Genomic DNA, 19,689 nt, shown 5'->3' with positions numbered 1-19,689 from the left:
GGCAGCCCTGCCCCCGGGTGCCGGAGGGGCCGAGGCCCAGGCCAGGACCGAGGGACCGATGGATGGTGGGCGGCCAGAGCCCAGGAGGCCCGAGGGCCTGTCGGACAGGGCTGGCACCTGGGGACAGCCTGCTGGCCAGCAGGACCCACCCTCTTCCCCTGCCCCGGTGACCGGTCGGGGCAGGGGACATCATTTTCATTTCCTGGCTCTTGGGAAAGCGCCTCCGTCCTCCTGCACCTCGGTAAGTCACCTTCTCCCTTCTGCTGGAGCCGAGCCGAGGGCCCTGCCATCTTGTGTTCCCCTGCCCGTTCTGTACCTCCCCTCTAATTGGCTTATCCAAAGCCCCAAATTCTATCTCCCCCCCCCATCCTGAGTGAAGCAGGCCCTGCCAAAAGCTGCGGGGAAGAGGCAGGAGCCAAGCCCATTTATTTTTAAGATCCAAAGCTACAGGCTTTAGAATTCATCATAAAAATGAATGTTGTTATTTCACAGTGGCCGCGTGTTCAATGACAATCTGAACGAGTGCTGCGGGAGGCACGGAGGGCTGGCCGACCCTCTCTTGCCCCGGGGGTGTCGCTTTGTTGTGGGGGTCTCATCATTATTAATAGTCATTTTGACGTTTGGCGGTGCCAGGAGGAGTAGAAGGAAAAACAGCAGACCCGTCCCGACTCCTCCCAGCAACCTCCGCGCGGCAGGGCCAGGCTGGCACCCGGGAGGGAGGACTCGGCCACCAGAAACAGAGCCCCTTTTATTTTGTCCCGCATCTCTAATGCCTCCGTTTCCACCGTTTCGGCATCTAGTTCTTTCCGCCTCTCGTTTTATTTTATTCTTTGAAGACAGAAAGAAGAGCTTTTTTTGGCTTTCGGCTCAGTGTGGGTAAAAATCTTTGAGGTTGTTTTGAGCTTGGCTTTTTAAGCACTTATTTAAGTTTGGGGTTTGCCCCTCACAGTGCTGCGCCTGGCTCATAGGGCTGGGCAAAGGGTGCCCGTGGGCACCCTCCACCTTCAGAGAGCCCCTGGGAGGTCCCAAGGCCTGCCCTGGCCCGTCCTGGGGTCCCACCTGCAGAGCTGTGCCAGGCCATCCAGAGCCAGAAGTGGTGCCTGTGGGGCCAAGAGTCCCTCGAAGACCTCTGTGTGCCCTCCGATCCGATGTCCGTGGGCTGTGTAGGTGGGTGCTTGAGCTTGGTCCCCGGCCCTTCAGGGTGCCGAGCCTCTGTACAGAGAGGTGGGCTCTGCAGGGCCACTCCACCCTCACCCCACCCCCTGGCAGATTGACAAAAGCATCCTTGACGCGCTCTGGCTTCCCACATTTGAGAGTAGCTGGGGTCTTGATTTATGGGAAATGGAAAATCAGACCCAGAAAGTTCTGAATCACACAAAGAGGAAAATTCCCACGTAAATACATCTTTGTTTTCCTAGAGTGGAGGCGTGTGGGCCGTGGGTGTCCTGGCCTCTGAGCAGCGGCCAGAACACACCACCAAACAGGAAAACGGACTAGCTCACGAGAGGGGTATCGGCAGCTGCTTTTGTTCTTAGATTAGCAGCAGTCGATACTGGAGGATTTGGGGCTGCAGAGACAGGCATATAGAGCCGAGATAATTAAAACATTTTCATGATTGTGACAGCCACATTCTGCTGCTGCAAGCTGGAGGATCCATTCCACCCAAATATTTAGCAAGCTTCGAATAAAACACTGGTGGCAAAATAAAAGTAATAGGAAAAAACAGTGTAGTGTATTTTAAAGGCAAAGGAGTTGAGAAGATAGGCGGAAGGGAAGGGGAGTTCAGCACTTTTAAAAAATGGAAGTGTCTTCCTAGCTGCCCCCTCCTCCTTCCCTTACTTTTGTTTTTTAGCTTTTGTGGGTTTTGATTTTGTTTTTGTTTTGTTTTTTGGTATAATTAACCAGGTACAAATGTAGGTACCTTTAATCCTAAACTCTGAAATGACACGTGACAAAATTTACTGAGCAATAATTTATCTTTTTGGACAAGATAGAGGCAAGCAGCAAAAAAAAATTGATTAACTTACATAAATGAGCATTTTCATTCTAAGTCAGTATTTCCACTGATTTTTTTTTTTCATCTAGTGCTTTTTGTGTGTATGGATCACACAGGTTCCTGGTGCACCTTAGCCCCCTGAGGTGGTTGTATGTGAACAGCTGTCACTAAGCATCTCTCCTGGTGAGGCCCCCAACACTCCCCCCAAGTCAGCTAAATACTGTAGATGTTGTTTAAAAAAAAAAATGGGCAGGATCTTGGCCTCCACCAGAGCATCCAGTGTTTCTCCGCAGTTTTTTTTTTTTTTTTTGAAGAAAGTACCACGCAAAGCACTTTTCACATCATTGCTTCTATATAAATTCCACTATAGACTGAAATTATACATTCTCGCAGCACAGATGGGCTGGTCTGTCATTACGACTGCCTGGTACTTGTTGGAACACACAGCATATTTCAATTGTGGAGTCGACAATTTCGAAGAACTGAGGTCAAAATAAACAAGTTGCATTTGTGTACGGAAACAAACTTACGCCGTGAGCCCATCGCCTGGGACCCTCAGCAGAGTATCAGCCATCACCTCCATTAAATTGTAATTTAATTTTTGATCTTTGTTTTTAAGACTTCAAATGCCCTATGTCAGAGGACCTTAGATGTTTTAATTAGTTACCATTTTTTTTTTTATCTTGTTTTGCTATATAAACAGTGTAGGGCACTAGACTTAGACTTTGGGGCTGTGGGACTTTTGCTTTTCGTAGCTTCATCTGTAAGAAAGAGGCACAGTCACTGACTCTTCTGCCTTGACTTGTGACTATTTTGAGCCTTTATGAAAAATCGGATGGTAAATATTTTGGACTGTCTAAAGGTACATTTAAATCCAAACTTTACAACTACTTCAGCAGGTAGGCTACATAGAGGAGCTGTAAACTTAAAAAAAATATATATTATCTCACCAAGATAACAAGGTACAGAATTTACGGGTCCATATCAGCACCCTCGAGGGCCGAGCAGTTTTATAGCCCCAATAATTTGCAAAGGATGATAACTGTTTATTTTGTGAAATTTGAACATCATGATGTCATCAGCTCCAAAACCTCGATGTTTTCCCTTCCCACGTTTAAAACATCTGCCTCCCGTTTCCAGAATCTGGGTTCACACCCTGCAGTTCCTCACGCGGAGAAGGTCCGTCCTGCCTTGGGAGCGCTGGGGAGGTGCCTGTGGGGGTCAGCCTGGCCGGTAAGGGAAGCGCGTCCGTCGTGCCTGTTGGTGGAGGTGCTGGGGAGTGACTGGGGGCCGTGTCCAGCAGCTCTGTGGTCTGGCTTTGAACCATTTCACCTTCTGCGTTGTCCCTCAGCTTGTGGACTGCGCTGGGAATGAGAGGACCACGGCCCTGGTCGGGGTGCACGAGACACGAGGCTCCTGCTCAGCACTGGGGGGGGTGCATAGTTGCTGGTAATGCTGGTAACAGGGATGTGAGGCTTCGGCCCTGTTCCCCTGGAGCCATCTGTACCTCTGGCTGTGTTGATCAAGGACAAATCATTTCACCTCTGTATGCCTCGGTTTGCTTGTCTGTGAAAGGGGGACAGTAAGTGCTGACTTAGGGACACCCAGAAAGCGTGGTTCACAGGGGGCATCCATAGGGCTGTTAGGCCCTCGGTGTGCCGCGGAGCCCTGGGGCGGGCCTGCCAGAGGCCTCCCCGTCCGTCCCTTCCACCTGCAGAGGCGGCCCCTGGAGAGGCTCGGGCTCCCGAGGTCAGCGGTGACAGGCTGGGGTTCCAGCCGCCCTGCCTTCCTCCAGCCCCTGGTGAGCTCTGCTGTGCACTCGCCGATGCCGGTTGCCACACGGGCTCAGGGGTGTGGATGTGCCTGGGGCCTTTGCCTGAGGTGGGTGCACAGAGGTGTGCAGGTAAAGGGCACACGTGTGCTGTGTCCCCAATTCCCCCGTGGGCCCCTGGCAGGAGGGCAGGTGTCTTTGTCACTTCCCAGGGGCTGTAGGGCTGTGTCCTGGGGGCCTGGACAGGTCATTCCCCAGCCCAGAGCCAGCCCCAGGCAGTCCAGGTGCAGTGCTGCTCAGCGGTGCTGCTGTCAGGGAGGCCCTGGCCAGGCCTGCTGTGCCTGCTGCCCACTGCCGTCTGTCCTGCGCGGCCATTTGCAGGCTGCGGGCGGGTGTGGGACTCGGGCAGAGGAGAGGAAATGGCGGCTGGTGGCAAGCTGGCCTCCTCCTCCTCCCCCCTGGGGGCCGGGGGCCATGTGTGCCACGTGTGGACGCACGTGCCCCTGTGTGCTGGGCCGTGGCTGCTGCGGTGGTGCCCACACACCCTCCAGCGAGCAGCCCCGACACTGTCGTGACTGCGGGCCTCGGCTCTCTGGCCCTCCAAATGGGGTCATGGGTTGGTCTCAGTGCCTGGAGTGGACGCAGCTGAGCTCTGTGGAGGCCCCGGGCTCCTGCCTTTCCCTCCAGTGACTGTGGGGAGAACAGGAGGCCTGGGCACCCTGGCTCCTTCCCGACGCAGCCACTGTGTCGCCCTCTGGCAAGGGAGGGGCTGCGCCCTGCCCACAGGTTTCTCACGGAGTTCACTGTGATGGCGCCCTGGTGGCTGGGGGTGGCTGTGGATGGACCCTGGGTGAGGGTCCTGGCTTTGGGCCACGGGACTCTGGGCTTTGCATCTGAGGCAGGCAGGATGTGGCGTGTGGCCTGGGCCTGCCACTGCAGACCCCTAAGGGATCAGGCGGGGGTGCCAGGAGGCAGCCAGCGAGCAAGGGAGCCTCTGCCCCAGTTTCCTGGGCGCTCAGCCCTGCCCTGGATTCCTGGGGTGGGAGTGCCCATACTTCCAGCCCAGACGTGTGGAGGGACCCTGGGATCCACTGTTCCCGCCCCGCCAGGACACCGGGTCCCACCTGGGTCCAGTGTTCGAGGCCTGGAGGAGCCTCCCCACCCCACCCACCGGACTCAGGCACATGTGATCTGCAGTGGACACCCTGCAGAGCCCACCACAACCTCGTGTGGAGTCCTCTGTGGCATGGAGGTGGCGTGAATGCACAAACAGTAGGTCGCGCCACACCCGCACCTTGGAGACGAACCACAAAGGTCACAGGCCTCTATCCTGGCGCTCTGGCACCTGGGGACCTCTGCCCCAAGATGTGCTGCCCTGTGTGCCAGCCTGCAGGTGGACACTTCTGGGGCCAAACCAACCACGCAGCCTCAGGCAGGTGCCAGGACAGGAAGGGCACGGCCACCACAGTCAGCAGCAGCTGCTAGGAAATGGTGAACCATCTGGGCAGGACCAGGCCGAGGTGTGGGGTGGCAGGAAGGCCCAGTGGAGAGAGCTGGGTCCACGTGTGGGCTTCTCCCAGGGCCACCTGTGCGTGTGGAGCGTTGTGAACGGGCCTCGGCTGCGGGTACTTTTTTTTTTTTTTTTTTTTTTTAAGAGAGTGAGTGAGAGAGAGAATTTTTTAATATTTATTTTTTAGTTTTCGGCGGACGCAACATCTTTATTTGTATGTGGTGCTGAGGATGGAACTCAGCGCCCCGTGCATGCCAGGGGAGCGCGTTACCGCTTGAGCCACATCCCCAGCCCATCCAGGTACTTTTTAAAGGATTTATTTTACAACTGGATCTGCCCGATTCCACTCCATGTCAACACCGTGAGAGCCCACGGGTGCTGGCGCTGTGTTCCGCTAGAGCACAGAATAAACAGGCCCTTCATGGTCTCTGCCCAGTGAAAGTTCCAGTCCAGCGGGACTGGGCCAAGCTTTCCGTGTGACAAAACGAGGCCCAGAGAGGCCGAGGACCTCCTCTGTCCCCCAGCAGCGGGTGGCAGAGGGCCCCCTGGCCAGGTGGCCTGTGGCCGTGCGGAGCAGCCCCGCATGGGATGCCTGCTGCTTTTTAGCCTCTCTCAGATGCTGACCTTGGTCAGTTCTCCCCAGATGCCCAGTGCCAGGGGGGCCCTTTCCTTTGACTGGAGCTTTTCTTCCCCACGGAGAAGAGGACTTGTCCTGGGCCCTGTGTCATACGGTTCTGGGTGCCGAGGACCTTTCCCTGGCTGGGCTGCCGTGCCCTCAGGGTCTAGGGCCTGATAGCCGGTGACACTCCAGGATACCCTGCGGCTGGCTTGGGGACCCCGGGCCTTCACAGTCAGGTGTGCTGGTGGGCTGTGGTCACACGCAGGTGGCAGCAGGTGACGGGCGGGAGGGAGCTGCAGGGTCGCCTGGAGTCAGAGTTCCTGTGGCCCTGAGGTGGGGGCTTATGTGACTGCGGGCCTGAGTGCCACGTGTAAGGCCAGGCGGGCTCTGTGACACCAGGGCGAACAGGGCACCAGCAAGGGACGCCGGGAGACCCCACCCCACCCAAGCTGCAGGACGCCTGTCCCTGAGGGCTCCCTTGCTTGCCCAGCACGGGGCGTGCTGCATTCTCTGGGGACTTGCGGTGCCAGGCCTGCCGTGGCTGTGGCAGGAGGCTGGACGGCGCCCTGAGGAATGGATAGAGCGGGCCACGCAGGGTGCGGGGCTCTTGGCTGGAGGGGCACCGCCACCCGAGGCCCGCCACCACACCACTTGGCAGCTCCAGGCATGGCGCCACTCTGAGAGGCGGGTTCCATGACATCAGCAAACACAGCGCCCTCAGGAGGACAGGCTGAGGTTGAGGAGAGGCCGGCAGGGGCCAGGTCAGCCAAGTGAGGCTCCAGACAGGGACGTGGAGCACCTGAGGACCCCAGAAGGCCTCTTGGAGGAGGTGGACTCAGCCCGGGCTCTTTCCCAAAGCTGACCGCCAGGGCTGTGGCTGCAGGGCCCCAAGTCCAACCCTCAGGCCTGCCACGTCCCAGGGCCCCCCGCCAGGTGCCGCCCCAGCCAGCCCTGTGTAGGATACATCTGCTGCAGCAGCCCGCCAGAGCCCCACCTCCTGTCCCCATCCCCATGGAAACCACGGGGGCGGGCTGCATTGGGCCTGCTGGCTGGTTCCCATTAGAGCGTCCTGCTTTCCTGGAGCCCTGCCCCTGGGTTCAGGGCTGCCCCTGGGGGTTTCTAACCACATCGACTGAGTACTAGTCTGTGCCAGGGAACCCAGGGTCCAGGGCCCTCCTCACTGGCCAGCCTCCCCCAGAGGAGTCTGATGGGCTCCAGTCTCCCATGCCCGGTACTAGAGCAGCCTAGACCTCTGTCCCTCCCGGCTGGTCTTCGGCAGACCAGCGGCTGCTATGGTCACACTGTTGTGGACTGAGGCCTGGATCCTGGGCGCCTATCCCAGCCACAGCATCCCAGGGGACCTTGGACAACCCCCTTCCTTTTTCTAGGCCTCAGTTTACCCATCAGGAGAGTGGAACAGTTTCTTGAAAGAAAGGAGAACACGGAGCTGTACCCTTGCCAGCCCCCGCCCAGTTCTCAGGAGGGGCCTTGTGTGTCTGGGGAGGAGTCGTGGACTCTGCCTGAGACGGGTGTCGAGGCTGAGCCCCCGGTGCGTGCCACAGCAGGCCTGGCTCTGCAGGGCAGTCGGGCTCTGCATCTGCTTGGCACCTGTGGCCGGGCATGAGTGGAGACTGCGCCTGTGCTGACCACGGAGCCCGAGGTCTGCAGACAGGCTGCCTAAGAGGTCTCCCAAGGTCAGAAGCCTGGGCAGAGACTCAGGTCCAGCTGGGGAGCCGGGGAAGTGCTGCTCGTAGCTGGCTCCAGATCCCAGCGGGGGTGCCTGGGGCCTGGCCACGGCTGCCACCCGTGCCACATGCTGAGGGCAGGTCACCCTCCTCTGACTCCGGGGTGGGGGAAGCACTGCAGAGGTGGGCGTTGGCACTGGTCCCTGGGGACTTCTGTCCGGCCTTCAAATGGCCGGTGTGTCTTCTCCCACAGAATCTGTTAGCTCCTGCCTGCTTATGGCCAAATGTCACAACCGCTGGCCTCTGCCGAGTCCTGTGGTGCTAACCCCACACAGGGACACTTTTCAGCTCCCAGACGAGGAGCAGAGCCCTGGGCAGTGGGCCTCTCCACACCAGGGTGAGGTTTGTCCTGATTTAGGCGGTTACTTTGCCTCTTGTGGCCTCAGTGGCCTCAGCTGTAAAGGGAGAGAGTGACCCTGGCTTTTGGGGTTTGTGAGAGAGCCAGAGGCAGGAGGGGCCAGGACTGGGGAAGTGGCAGGGGCCACCTCGAAACGGCCCCAGCACAGGATTCTGGTGGTGAGGAAGCAGGCCACAGGTCCTAGGGCACCACAGGTCCATGGTGCGAAGGCAGGGACACCGGGAGCTGCTGCTGGAAGCAGCTGCCCGAGAGTGTCCCGGTGTCCCAGTAGTCAAAGGCTGTTGTCCTTCGCCACTGCCAAGGGCTGAGTCCACAGTGCCACCCCTGCCTCCTTCTGAGGCCACCCGGGTTTGCTGACCCATTCCAGTGGCCGGAAATCAACTGAAGGGCCCTGGGGACATTGTCACCACAGCTCAGAGGCTTGTCAGTTTTCTTTGGTGGTGATGGTGGCGCCCTGATGCATGCTGGCACCACCACCCTGCCACGTCCCCCCACCAGTGGAAGTGGCCAAGGGAGCTGGCACAGCAGCAGGCTGTAGGATCACACAGGAGACTGGGCAACACAGGACATGAGGGACATTTCTCCAGGGAAGGGGAGGACGAGACAGAGGGCTTAAGTGCCCAGATGATCCACCGAACGTGGCATGATGATTTACAGCAGGGTGGGCACTCTGCACTGGCCTGTGCCACCACCCCTCCCTCTCCATGCCCTGTGCCCCTGAGGCCTGCGTGAGGAAGGCTGCGTGGCTGACGGGCACGGCCCAGCACCTTGGCTGTGTCTTGTCTCCTGGGGACGAGCCCTGAGCAGGCGCTGGGCAGAAGGCGCAGTGAAGAGGACAGGGCTCCTGTGTGCCCAGTCTTACAGATGGGGAAGCCGAGGGCGTGTCTGAGGAGGAGCTGAGCAGGTAGGCGGCTGTCCCGAGCCCTGGCCTTCGCCTTTGCCCACGACTGTGCCAGGGGCCTGGGGAGGGCAGGGCCCGGGGCGGCCCCCTAGAACCAGTGTCTCTGCAGAGCCCTGATGGCAGGGGCCACAGACAGCCCTGTCCACCTCCCATCTCCCACCTGGACAAGGGCCCCGACCTGCTCCCAGCTGAAGGCCAGTCTCCTGCTGGCCCTCGAGGACCCAGCCCTGTGCCCTCCACAGTCCTCACCTACTCTCCTGACCATGGCTGGGTCACCTCCTGGCAGCTCCCTGAGCGCCCACCCACCCACTGCCCTGGGCCCGCAGCTCTGAGTGGGATGGCCGGTTCACCTGTGTGTCGCCCTGCCAGCAGCTTGGGCAGGAGGGCCAGCATCCCCTGGGCCCTGGGGCCTGGCACTGGCCTGGCTGGGGAGGGCCCTGGAACATCTTGTGAGTGCAGAGAGGCCACAGTGCCTGGGTCCGTCCCCAGGACCTTCCTCCGGGGCCCACCGGGGCTCGTGATGTGCGGCTCACTGTAGGTAGCCACAGACAGGCTGAGCAGTCGTGGAGGCAGGATGTCCTGTGGCTGGGGGGACCCACAACGGTGTCTCTGGGGACTTGCCGTGGAAGCGTGGAGTGTCCTGGGTCAGCGTGTAGCTGGAGGAACGTGGGCGGTCACGTGGCCTTTCCTCCTCACACCACTAGCGGGGAGCAGGCTGTGACCAGTCCGTGGACCGCCGTGTGGTCCTGCCTCCCCGCTGCGGCTCACGGCCCTCCTCTCGCAGAGGCCCTCTTGCGTCCTCCCTGCGCTAGCAGAGGTCGGTTCCTGACAGCCAGCCCCCTCCCTGGGGACCACAGCCCCTGGTCCCTTGCCTTCCGTCATTCCCCTTCAGGGGTCTGCTCCACAGGGACCTGGCATCTGGCGGCTGAGGTCCCGGTGGCTTGCGAAGGCTGTGTGAAGAGTGTGCGTGGGACTCCTCACGGACTCACGGGCCAGGGCTGTGTGGTCTTGGGCCAGTCGCCCTCCTGCTCTGAGCCCCGGCTTCCCCATCTCCTCTGACCTTAGTGGGTCTCTGGAGAGTTCTTGGGTCCAGCTTGGAGCAGCTGCTTCAGGCCTGAACATGTTCCTGGCTTTGCCCTGAGACCCTGCTTGTGGGCTCCCCAGGGAGCAGAGGTGTCTGCCCAGCACCTCTTCATACAGACGCAAAGACCTAGAAGCAACCGCCCACTCTCCCAGGCAGTTGTGATACGGTGACCTGGTGACACTCATGCAGCTGTCCAGCCTGGCACACTGGGCAGGCGGAGGAGGCGCGTCCACGGGTGACATTGCGCTGTAAGCCCGGCTGGGCGGAGGAGGCCCACATTTGCTTCCGTTCCCCGCGTCTTGCTCACTGAGCACCCGTTCCTCCTGCCGTGAGGGGACGGCTGGAGCCAAGAGACCCAGGTGTCGCTGCGTGTTCTCCCCACAAGGAGAGCCATCGACAGAATGTGCAGAAGCTCATGGGGCTGGGCAGGGAGCCCCGTCCCCCGGGTGTGTTCTGCCCGTGAACCAGGAGCAGAGGCCACCCGGAGCTGAAGGCCAGCTTCGATGACCTCAGAGCCCACCCTCGTTGGTCTCCTTCCTGCGGCTAGAATGTTGGGAGTCAGGTCTGCATGTGACATCTCGAAAAAACAGGGCTGCTGTTTCCCAGTTGCCTGAGAACCAGCTGTCATTTTGCCATCACAGATGAGAACGTCATTCGCGATGAGCTGAGCAGAGCGTTCTGGGCGGGCGTGTGGCTGTCTGGCTGGGCTGGCCTCTCCAGAATCAACTGGGAGTCAGTGCAGTGCTGCAGGTGGCTGCCCCGAGTGAGAACCTACTGTGCGCCAGGCAGCTGCTGGGAATCCCACATGCCAACATGTCTCTGTCACCTCTGGGTCTGTGCTGTGCTGCAGGTGTCAACAGCCCCCCTGGATACACAGAATTGGGGCTCAGAGAGGCTGGGGTCCAAAGGCCACACAGCCTGGAGGATTCTGCTCAGCCTGCTGGGCTCCAGGTTCTGTGTCCTCTCAGAGGCCCCCTCAGGCTGACCCGGGGGCACCTGTACTCCCCTGGCCTTGACACCATTGACTACTTGGTCCCCATCAAGCGGCTGAACTGGGGACACGGCCCTGGTTTGTGTGTCTGCCAGACATGGGATCTGGGAGGGTGTGACCAGCCCATTCCTGACTTGGGACTTGCTCCCTGCAAGGCCCTGGGCATCTGGTACGGTGTCACCAAAGCTGGTCCTTGTCCATCCCGTGGCATTTGCCCATGCAAATCCAGGGTGCTCATGGGACTTACCTTGAGGGAACATTCCTGCTCCATGTGACCCGGGGGACACAGGCGTCCCAGGCGAGACTGAGTCCTTGGGGTCTCTGCACCCATGGTCTGAGCTCATGGCTCTGCCAACATGGAGATCTGCCCCCACTCAGAGCCTCCCAGCCCCAGGGCCTGGCCTCAGCAGAGTCCACCTGGCTGCTGCCTGCTGTCCTTGAGCCTGTGTCCCCAACTGGCCTCGCAGCTCTCCTCAGACTCCTCCAGCCACGGGCCAGGCCAGAGTCCATCAGCCGTGTGAAAGAGGCTGGGGAGGAACTTCTGCAGGCACCAAGTCTGTGGTGACTTCTCATGTGTCCCCAAAGTGCCCCTGAGGATTGGTGCCACTGACCACTGAGTCCTCCTGTGCCTGGGCATGGAGTGTGCTTCATTTCTGACCCTGTGTGTAAACCTAAGAAGGGGACATGTCCCATCTTATAGATGAAGAGACTGAAGTCCAGAGAGGGGAAGGGGCCGGTCCATCTGAGACCCGATGGGCCACGCTATAGATGGACCCTGTGGGAGGGCCAAGGACCAGGCTGGGTTGAAGCTGGATGGGACTCTGCATGTCTGGTCTGCCAGATTCAGTGCCCACTTCAATGGGCCACAGACCATGAACGTGGCCTGGACTGGCTCTGTCACACGAGTGACCACAGCATAGGGTGCAGGCTCTGAGAGCAGCTGCAGGAGGCTCAGGACCCTGAGAGGGGAGAGTGCTCTCCCACCAGGTGGTTGAGGCCCCGGGGGCCAGTAACAACGTCCAACAACCCAGGAACCCAGCCACTGAAACTGGGCAGTGACAGGAGGACAGGTGAGGAAGGACAGGCAGGGCGCAAGATGGCGTCCACCTGCCTGGACACTGTGGTCACTTGGCTTGCTGTGCATTGAGTTGTGGGGAGAGCAGGTGAAAGGACTGGAGCCTTTGGCTGTTGGGGACAGTCTGTCTGTGCACCTCTGAGGTTGGGGCCTGTCACAGGGCTCTACATCTGGGACCCAGACCCCTGCACTCCTGTGTCTCCAAGGGACAGTGCTAAGACCCCCAGAGCCACTGTCCCCTGCAGCCGTTGCCCCGCAGCCTAGAAGCCCAACTGGGTCGAGGTACTTCAAGTCAGGCTGTTTCCACAAAGCGGGGCCTCGCTGCCGGCCCGGGGGTAGATGCCCCCGTCAGCCCAGCAGGCCCTGCTCTGCCAGCCCTGGGCAGGGTCCTCTCCTGGGTAGGGCCCCGAGCTGCTGTGCTGTTGGCTGCGGGGCGGGGGTGCCTCCGAGGTGGCACGGGTGCGGCAGCTGAGGTGAGCCACGTGGTCTCGCAGGGCTGGGGCGGGGCAGCTGGCCGGGCTCTTTAAGTTGGGTCTGTTCTCCTGGGCCCCGAGGTAGGGTATTCGTTTTGGCCATGCCACAGGTAGGAGGGGCGGGGTATCTGGCCATCAGGTGTGGGCTGTGCGCCCTCAGGGCAGTCCCTGCGTGGGCACCAGTTCCTCTCCTGTGAAGCAGGTGGCCAAGGGCTCCAGCTCACAAGGGCCTGGGGCTGCACCACAGCAGTGGCCTGGACCCTCCTCCGGGCAGCCCTCTGGGGAGACGGCCTCTGAGGGCTGGCCAGACCATGAGGCCGCTGCAGGTGCCAGCCCTGGTCCTCGGCCCAACGTGGGGAGCCCTCGGGGGGTCCCTCCAGCCTCTGGGGCTTCACGATTCCTCCCAAACCAACTCGAGGAGTCTGGGACATTGCTCAGGGGGGTGTGGGGAGCTAGTGGGCACAGAGACTGGTGACTCCACCATACCTGCTCTGTTCCTCTCGCAACCCTAACCCTGTCGGCAGGAGAGTGGACCCCCGTCCTCAGGTGACAGGATTTAGGAATGGTCAGTGCTCCAGAGAGGACTGGCTACACCTTCTTGTAATCAGGGTCCATGAGCCTCTGCCCAGCTCAGAGGGTGAGAGAGAAGCAGCGGGCGCCATCCAGAGGCCTCAGCCCCAGGTGTGCGGGCAGGGAGGGGAGTCATGCCCTGGGCCCTGGTGTCTGTGGCCTGTCCTGGTCTGCTGCTTACTGGCTTACAGTGATCAGTCAAGTGACCACTGGGAAAGATCCAAAGTCCCATTTCACTTCATAAGCCCCAAATATCAGGTATTCCAAGAGCAGGGAGGGTGGTGGGACACTTCTGTCAGGTGGGCGCCAGGTGCTGTGCTGGCCCAGGACACCTGGCTGTGTCAGTGAGGTCCCTGCCCCAGTGTTCCCAGGCTTGGGGAGGTGGGCAGGACAAACGTGTGTGAGCTGATTTTGAGGGACCCATAGCCTACTGCTAGGGCTAGGAAGGTCCCTGACACAGGAGGGCTCCGCAGGAGGTGACCTAGAGGGTGGCTAGGAATTGGGCCGGTGATGGGGGAGAACTCTCAGCCACGGAGGGTGCCACGTGGAGCTGGAGTGAAGCAGGAGTGGTGTCCCTGAGCACCGCCCCAGAGTGACCGCTCACCCCCAGACCAATCCACCCCTTCCTCTGAGGCCAGGAGGGCCTACTGGTCCATGGCTGGGCTTCCAGGGGCCAGCTTCTGGGGTTTGCTGTGGAGTGTGGGTCAGGCAGGCCAAGGACAGGTCCAGCAGGGCTTTCCGTGGGGTCCTCCCTGCCGAGCTCCTAATCGCTGGGCCTCTGCAGAGCCACAGCAGAGGGGTGACTGAGAGGGGACAGGACACCCAGCTGACCCTGCCCCAATCTTGTCTTGAGCCACCAGACCTGCGAAGCTGACCCCTGGTCTCCTTGTGTCTTACAGAACGTGGCCTGTCCCGGAGTACCACCGAGGGCCGTGGAAGACCGTCCAGCCCCTCGTGGCCCAGGTAGCTGCATCTTGGCCCCAGGCCGGGCGGGGAGGGGCGTACTCTGGCTAGAAGCTGCCCGGGAGTGGGCGCCCTGGGGGACTCCAGCCCCAGCCCTGCCCTTGCGCCCCCCCCCCCTTGCAACCAGGCCCACCTGCCAGAGTTCCCAGCAGGTGAGGGGACGTCCCCCCAGGACAGGAGTGAGGGGACAGTGCAAGGACACCCTGGCCTACTGCATGTTCGTCCTATGGCCTGTGATGCCCAGCCTGCCTCCTTGAAGCAGAGGGAATCGGGCAGGGACATGGGCCTGAGAGGACAGGGAGGCCGGGTTGTTGGTGCTCTACTGAGCTGTCCTGTGTGACCACCCCCTGCAGCCAGACTCACCCCGCCCACCTCCCAGTGTCCTGCGACCCGAGCCCCAGGTTCCCCTCCTGTAGGGTGGGCAGCCTGCCTCCTCCAGAGCTCTGGGGGTGCCAGTGAAGTGCCTGTGACCTCTGTCCAGAAGCCCAGGGAGCCACACAGTCCCTGCAGTCGGCACCAAGAGGTGTCGGGCGTTCATAACTCACGGAAAGCCACCCAGACATTTGGCCGGCCCTGGCTCTCGCCTGGCTTCCCCTCTCAGCTGACCTCAGCAGGTCTTGGTCCCTAGCTGTCCAGCCTGCTTCAGGAGCACGGCTTTGGGTGGAGAGGGGTGTGGAAGTCCCCTAGCCAGCAAGGACACAGGATGGTGGTCAGATGGGAAGTGGTAGCCACTCGGAGGACTCAGGACCTGGGTGGCTCCCCTCTGTGGCCCTGGGTCCACTGCATGTCACCTGGACAGGGCAGGGGAGCCGCCTGCTGAGGGCCTGTGTTGGCCAGGTTGCAGAGCTCCGGGTTCTCGGGCAGGCCCACCGCTCCCAGAGAGAGCTCCGCGCAGTCTGTCCTTACGGCCCCCCAGACCCAGGCTTGGCACCGTGAGCCCTAGGGACCCATGGTGGTGGCTGGCCTGCGGGAGGGGCCTAAGCCACAGCACCACGGTCAGACCCCCTGGTCCTGTCCCCCGCCCACTTACTGCTCTGGGGTCTTGAGGGGTCACGGCCCTTCCCTGGGATTCTGATTTCTCCTTTGTGAGGAGAGAATCTGGACCTCTCCATCTCCCTCCAGAGGAGGAGAAAAGGGACCAGCTGTGGCCAGGCCAGCGCCCAGCCCCACTCCAAGCTAGCCAGGCCTCCCCCACCTCTTGCAGAGCTGAAGCCTGCACACCCCGCCTGTACCAGTCACACGGGAGGAAGGGAGTGGAGGGGTTCTTGCTGGACAGTTGGAACAACATGGACAGGGTAGGAAGACAGTGGACGACAGAGGACATCGGGACCCAGGGAAAACTGAAGGAAGGCCTAGAAACCTCCCCGTTGGTAGAGTTCAGCTCTGAGCTTCCTAGTAGCCAAAGCAAAGAGAGAAAGACATTCCTTGTTGTAAGTGACATTTGGGGAGGACTGACATCATGGTGGTGTTGAGAGGGAGCTGGCCGGTGCCGAGCTCCAGAGGCCAGCTCCAGAGTCCCACAGATCTAGCCCCGGCAGGGAAGAAGATCCAGCCGGGGCAGCTCAGGTCAGCTCCCAACCCTAGGACCTACACAGAGGGCCACGCAGGCTTTGGCTCGGCCTGACTGTGAACTTGCGTCTCTTTGGTCCCCAAATTCACATCCTTGCAGCTGTACCCTGCCCTGCTGCTGACTGGTGCATCTTAGGAAGGGGTAGACCCAGGAACCCATGTTTGAGTCCGTTTGGCCAAAGTCACGTAGACACGGTGGCTCCTGAGCTGTGCCAGGCCTCGTGGGGTTAGGACAGAGAGGGCCAGGCACAGGGTGTGCAGGAGGGAGGTCGCACACCCTGGGCTGCCCCAAGACTCACCCCATGTCCCTTTCTTTCCAGGTCTCAGCCCCTCTTCTGACCACTCCAGGTGAAGCCCGAGGCTGTCCACCTGTCCACCTCAGGTCAGTGCAGGACTTTGAATGTTGATGGAAATCAGGGTCCCCTCCACACCACTGCCTTTATCTGGGCAGTCCTTACACTGGACACCTCTGTGACACACGCGCATGTAGCCTCACAGGCCTGCAGGGCTGCCGAGGGCTGCCGAGGGCGGGCCTTCTCGCCCATGGCAGGGTCTCATTGCTGGCTCCTGCCTGGCTCCTTGCCCTTGCCACTCTCTCCGTAGCTGAGGGACCAGGGTCTCCAGGACTTCGAGGGCTTTCCCAAGTCTCACCCAGGACATTGGACTAGGACCATCTTCTAAGCCCTGGCCACTCTGAGGGCTCTGTAATGGCCAGGGTGGCCTGGGGCCGGTGACCACAGGGCAGTTGGCACTTCCGCAGTGTTGCTCAGGACTCAGTGGGCTAAGGTCCCCCTGCCACTCGGCTGCCTAGAGGCTGAGACTGGGGACCTGCCATGCTAAGAGGCTGCCCTGGTTGTGCCCACGCCAGCCCCTCCCTTGGGGAACCAGCCCACGGGGGCCAGCCCTAGGCCTGCTTGGAGGATCCAGCCTCAGGGGAGGCGGTGGCCACGTGGGTCAGGCCAGGGCTGGCCTCCTCACGCCCCACAGGACCGTGTCCTTCCACTGCGTCTCCTGGGGGCTATGGGGAGGGTGCAGGCTGCCCCACACAAGCTGGAGCAGTGCCACGTGGGCCAGGACCCCGGTGCCATCTGGGCCTCTGTGAGCTCACTTGCCCGCCAGGCCCTGCCGAAGCCACCCCAGGCCTGGGTGTCTGAGCAGCGCCAGGCCACCGGCGGCAGCCTGAGGGGGCAGGATGCGGGGAGGGGGCCTGGTGTGTGGAGGGTGCAGGGGTCTCTCCCCCTCCCCTGGGGGCACCTGCTCCGTGCTGGCTGAGGACACCTCTCCATTGGCCTTGACCCCCTCAAGATGGACTCACTGTCCCTGCCTGTCCTTCCAGAGGCCCAGGCTCAGGAGGCAGGGAACCACCAGCTCCCTTCTTCCCTGCGGCCCTGGGGACTCTGGGACACCAGCTCGGGTGAGAGGAGCCGTGAAGGTGCAGGGTTTCTTTTTGACTGGCTGGAAATCGCTCTCCTGAAGGCTGCCCAGACGGGCCAGGGCGGGGAGAGCTGGGACAGACAGCTCTGGGCCTTGTCCCCCAACCAAGGCTCCCTTTCCTGTCCCTCCTATCCCTCGCGCCCCGGCTGCTGTGTCCCCACCATGCCCCGGTGTTGATCCCAGGGCCTACTCATAGTGGAGTGTGAGCCAAGCAGGGCCATGGCCACGGGACCACCCAGTCCCGGTGCTGGCTGGTTTTCTGTAGGAATTGTCCCCGTCCCCTGGTTCCCCAGCCTCCCGGCCTCCTGTGCATTAGAGGCAGATGTGGGGCTCGGGACACCAAGGCTTGGGGCCCAGGGTGGTGGGCCTGACACCCAGAAGGACCCACCCTGGAAAGCCACACTGGGGGCTCAGGGCTGACCAGGCTCTGACACCACAGTGGAGAGTGGCCCAGGTGGCCCCAGCAGCAGACCACAGACCTTCACACCTGAGGGTACAGGGTGGGCTGCCGCCTCAGGTGCCCAGGGCGGGCTGGGGGCGAGCAGGGTTTTGCTCCAACAGGAAGTAGCCAGTGCTCTGCAGGTGCCCCCAGGATACCTTCCCCTGCTCTTGGCTCCCTGCAGAACCCCTGGGATCAAAGCCTTCCTCCAGCACCCACCAGGGGTCCCGAGCCTCGCTCACTGGCCTTCCTGGGCCATAGCGGAGGCCACCAGGCAGGGTGGGCAAGGTGCCCTTGGAGAAATGCACCTGGGGATGGGACAGGGGCCCTCTTTGATGTGGGCTTCACGGAGTCACCTGCTCAGAAGGGTCTGGCCCTCCCGGTGGCTACTTGGCCTCGGGCAGGTGGGCATAGCTCAGTGCCCGGTGTGTTAGGGTGGGAAGCTCACACTTGCCCCATCCCCAGGGGCGGGATTTGAACCCAGGAGCCCGAGGCTCTGAGGCCCATCCACCTCCACTGAGGAGGGGTGCCCAGGAGACCTCCTCAGTGGACTCTGGAGGCCGCTGTGCTGTCCTGCCTGGGAGGTTTCAGGACAGCTGTGGTTGCACTTTTTGTGGCCTGGTGCCACCTGCCCTTGTCACCATGGCAACCACACCTGTAAGAATGAAGTGGGTCCCAGCTGTGGTGACACAAGCCTGTCATCCCAGCAGCTCAGGAGGCTGAGGCAAGAGGACTGCAAGTTCAAAGCCAGCCCCAGCAACTTAGCGAGGCCCTGAGCAACTCAGCGAGACCCTGTCTCTAAATAGAATATAAGCGAGGGCTGGGACGTGGCTCAGTGGCTAAGTGGCCCTGAGTCCCATCCCCAGGATTGAAAAAGAAAAACAGGGTGAAGCTGGTCTCCTTCCAGTTCCACTCCTGCTCTCTGACCCAGGCTCTGCCCCTGGCTCTGCACCGGGGTCCCCGTCAGAGGCCCAAGTCCTCGGTGTGTGAGTGGTGCCCGCCCCTGGCCTGGTCACCCTCTGAGGGTCCTGCTACTGTCCTCATCTGCTTGCTCTCTAATAGATGGGGTTGCTCTCCATCACAGGTTTTCACTCCCACAGGCCATGAGTGGGTGGTCAGGAGGCTGGACCACAGTCCCTCGAGGTGGCTCTACTTTCCATTTGGGGTTCTAAGTAAGATGTGGAGACCAGAGGTGAAGAGGCAGGGGCAGGAGGACAGACCCCGGGCTTCATCCCTGGGGTGGTCTGTGGCCCTCACTGAGCGCCCACTGTCTGCTGGGCTCTGCCCAGGGTGGGCGTCACACTAGAGTTTTTGGAAGCAGAGGACTTCTTGACTGGAGGCCAGAGGAGGGGACAGAGTAGCGGTGGGTGGTTACTTGGGAAGTAGCTGGTGTTGGGTGTGCTGGGCACAGTGGACCCAACCACATGATCAGGCCTCCAACGCACCCTGGGGCTGGAGCCACAGGAGGTGGGGAGGGGGTGCAGCCGCCTATCCCTGAGTGGGCCCTCCCGGCACCCGTGGATGGCCACTGTGGCAACTGGACCACTTCTGGCACCTCAGCCCTGCTGGCTGCTCCAGGGTCCGTTGGGATCAGGGGGAAGTTACTGCTTGGCCCCGGTGGCCCTGGGATGCAGGCCAGCACAGGGGCGGGCTCTGCCTAGGCCAGCGAGGACCTGTCCTCTGAGTCTGGGCAGAGGAGGACTTCTAGTCCAGGAGCACAGGCTGGCGAGGCCTCACTGACCTTGTTGGGTGGCCTCCACTGTAAGGTGGGCAAGCTCTTGGGCAGGTGCTCTGACCCCAGGATCACCCAGAGCCTCTTGAAGGGAGTGACCAGCCATTGGAAACCCTGGATGACCAGGATCTTGGGCAGGATGAAGGTTCCAGCAAGGGCCTGCCTGCCCCACTCCCTGTGGCCAGGCCACCCAGAGCAGTTTCCGGAGTGACGCTCCTCCCCTGCCCACCACCCCGCCCTCGGGCTTTGGCTGCCTTTGTCTTCCAAGGGCTCCACAAAATGGCTGCCACGGCCCTCCGCCATTTTGTAACTGCGGCGGGCAGTGTCCTTGGGAGGGGAGAAGGGAGGGAGGGAGACCCCTGCTCACTGCCTGCCCTCGTGGCCTGGACAGAGCCCAGCACCAGCCCCGCCTGCCCGGCCTTGGCCATGGCCACCCCAGGCTTGGCACAGCCACTTGGC

General features: G+C 61.2%; 1 long non-coding RNA gene across 7 annotated transcripts in view; it reads left to right on the top strand.

Annotated features, from left to right (window-relative positions):
* Positions 1–19,689, top strand: part of LOC107155799 — a 60,786-nt gene that overhangs the window by 34,012 nt on the left and 7,085 nt on the right. For 6 of the 7 annotated variants that reach the window (XR_001505247.2, XR_007347538.1, XR_007347533.1 and 3 more), the window contains 2 exons: positions 13,993–14,056; positions 15,946–16,007. This is a non-coding gene — a long non-coding RNA (uncharacterized LOC107155799). Of the gene's footprint in view, positions 1–6; positions 242–13,992; positions 14,057–15,945; positions 16,008–19,689 lie in introns of those variants that run through there. The other variant, XR_007347536.1, reaches the window with a different exon arrangement.

Source organism: Marmota marmota, unplaced genomic scaffold (assembly GCF_001458135.2).
Source record: "Marmota marmota marmota unplaced genomic scaffold, marMar, whole genome shotgun sequence".
In the NCBI taxonomy this organism is placed as follows: domain Eukaryota; kingdom Metazoa; phylum Chordata; class Mammalia; order Rodentia; family Sciuridae; genus Marmota; species Marmota marmota.
Note: the sequence above shows the minus strand (reverse complement) of the source record. Positions and strands in the feature narration are given on the sequence as shown.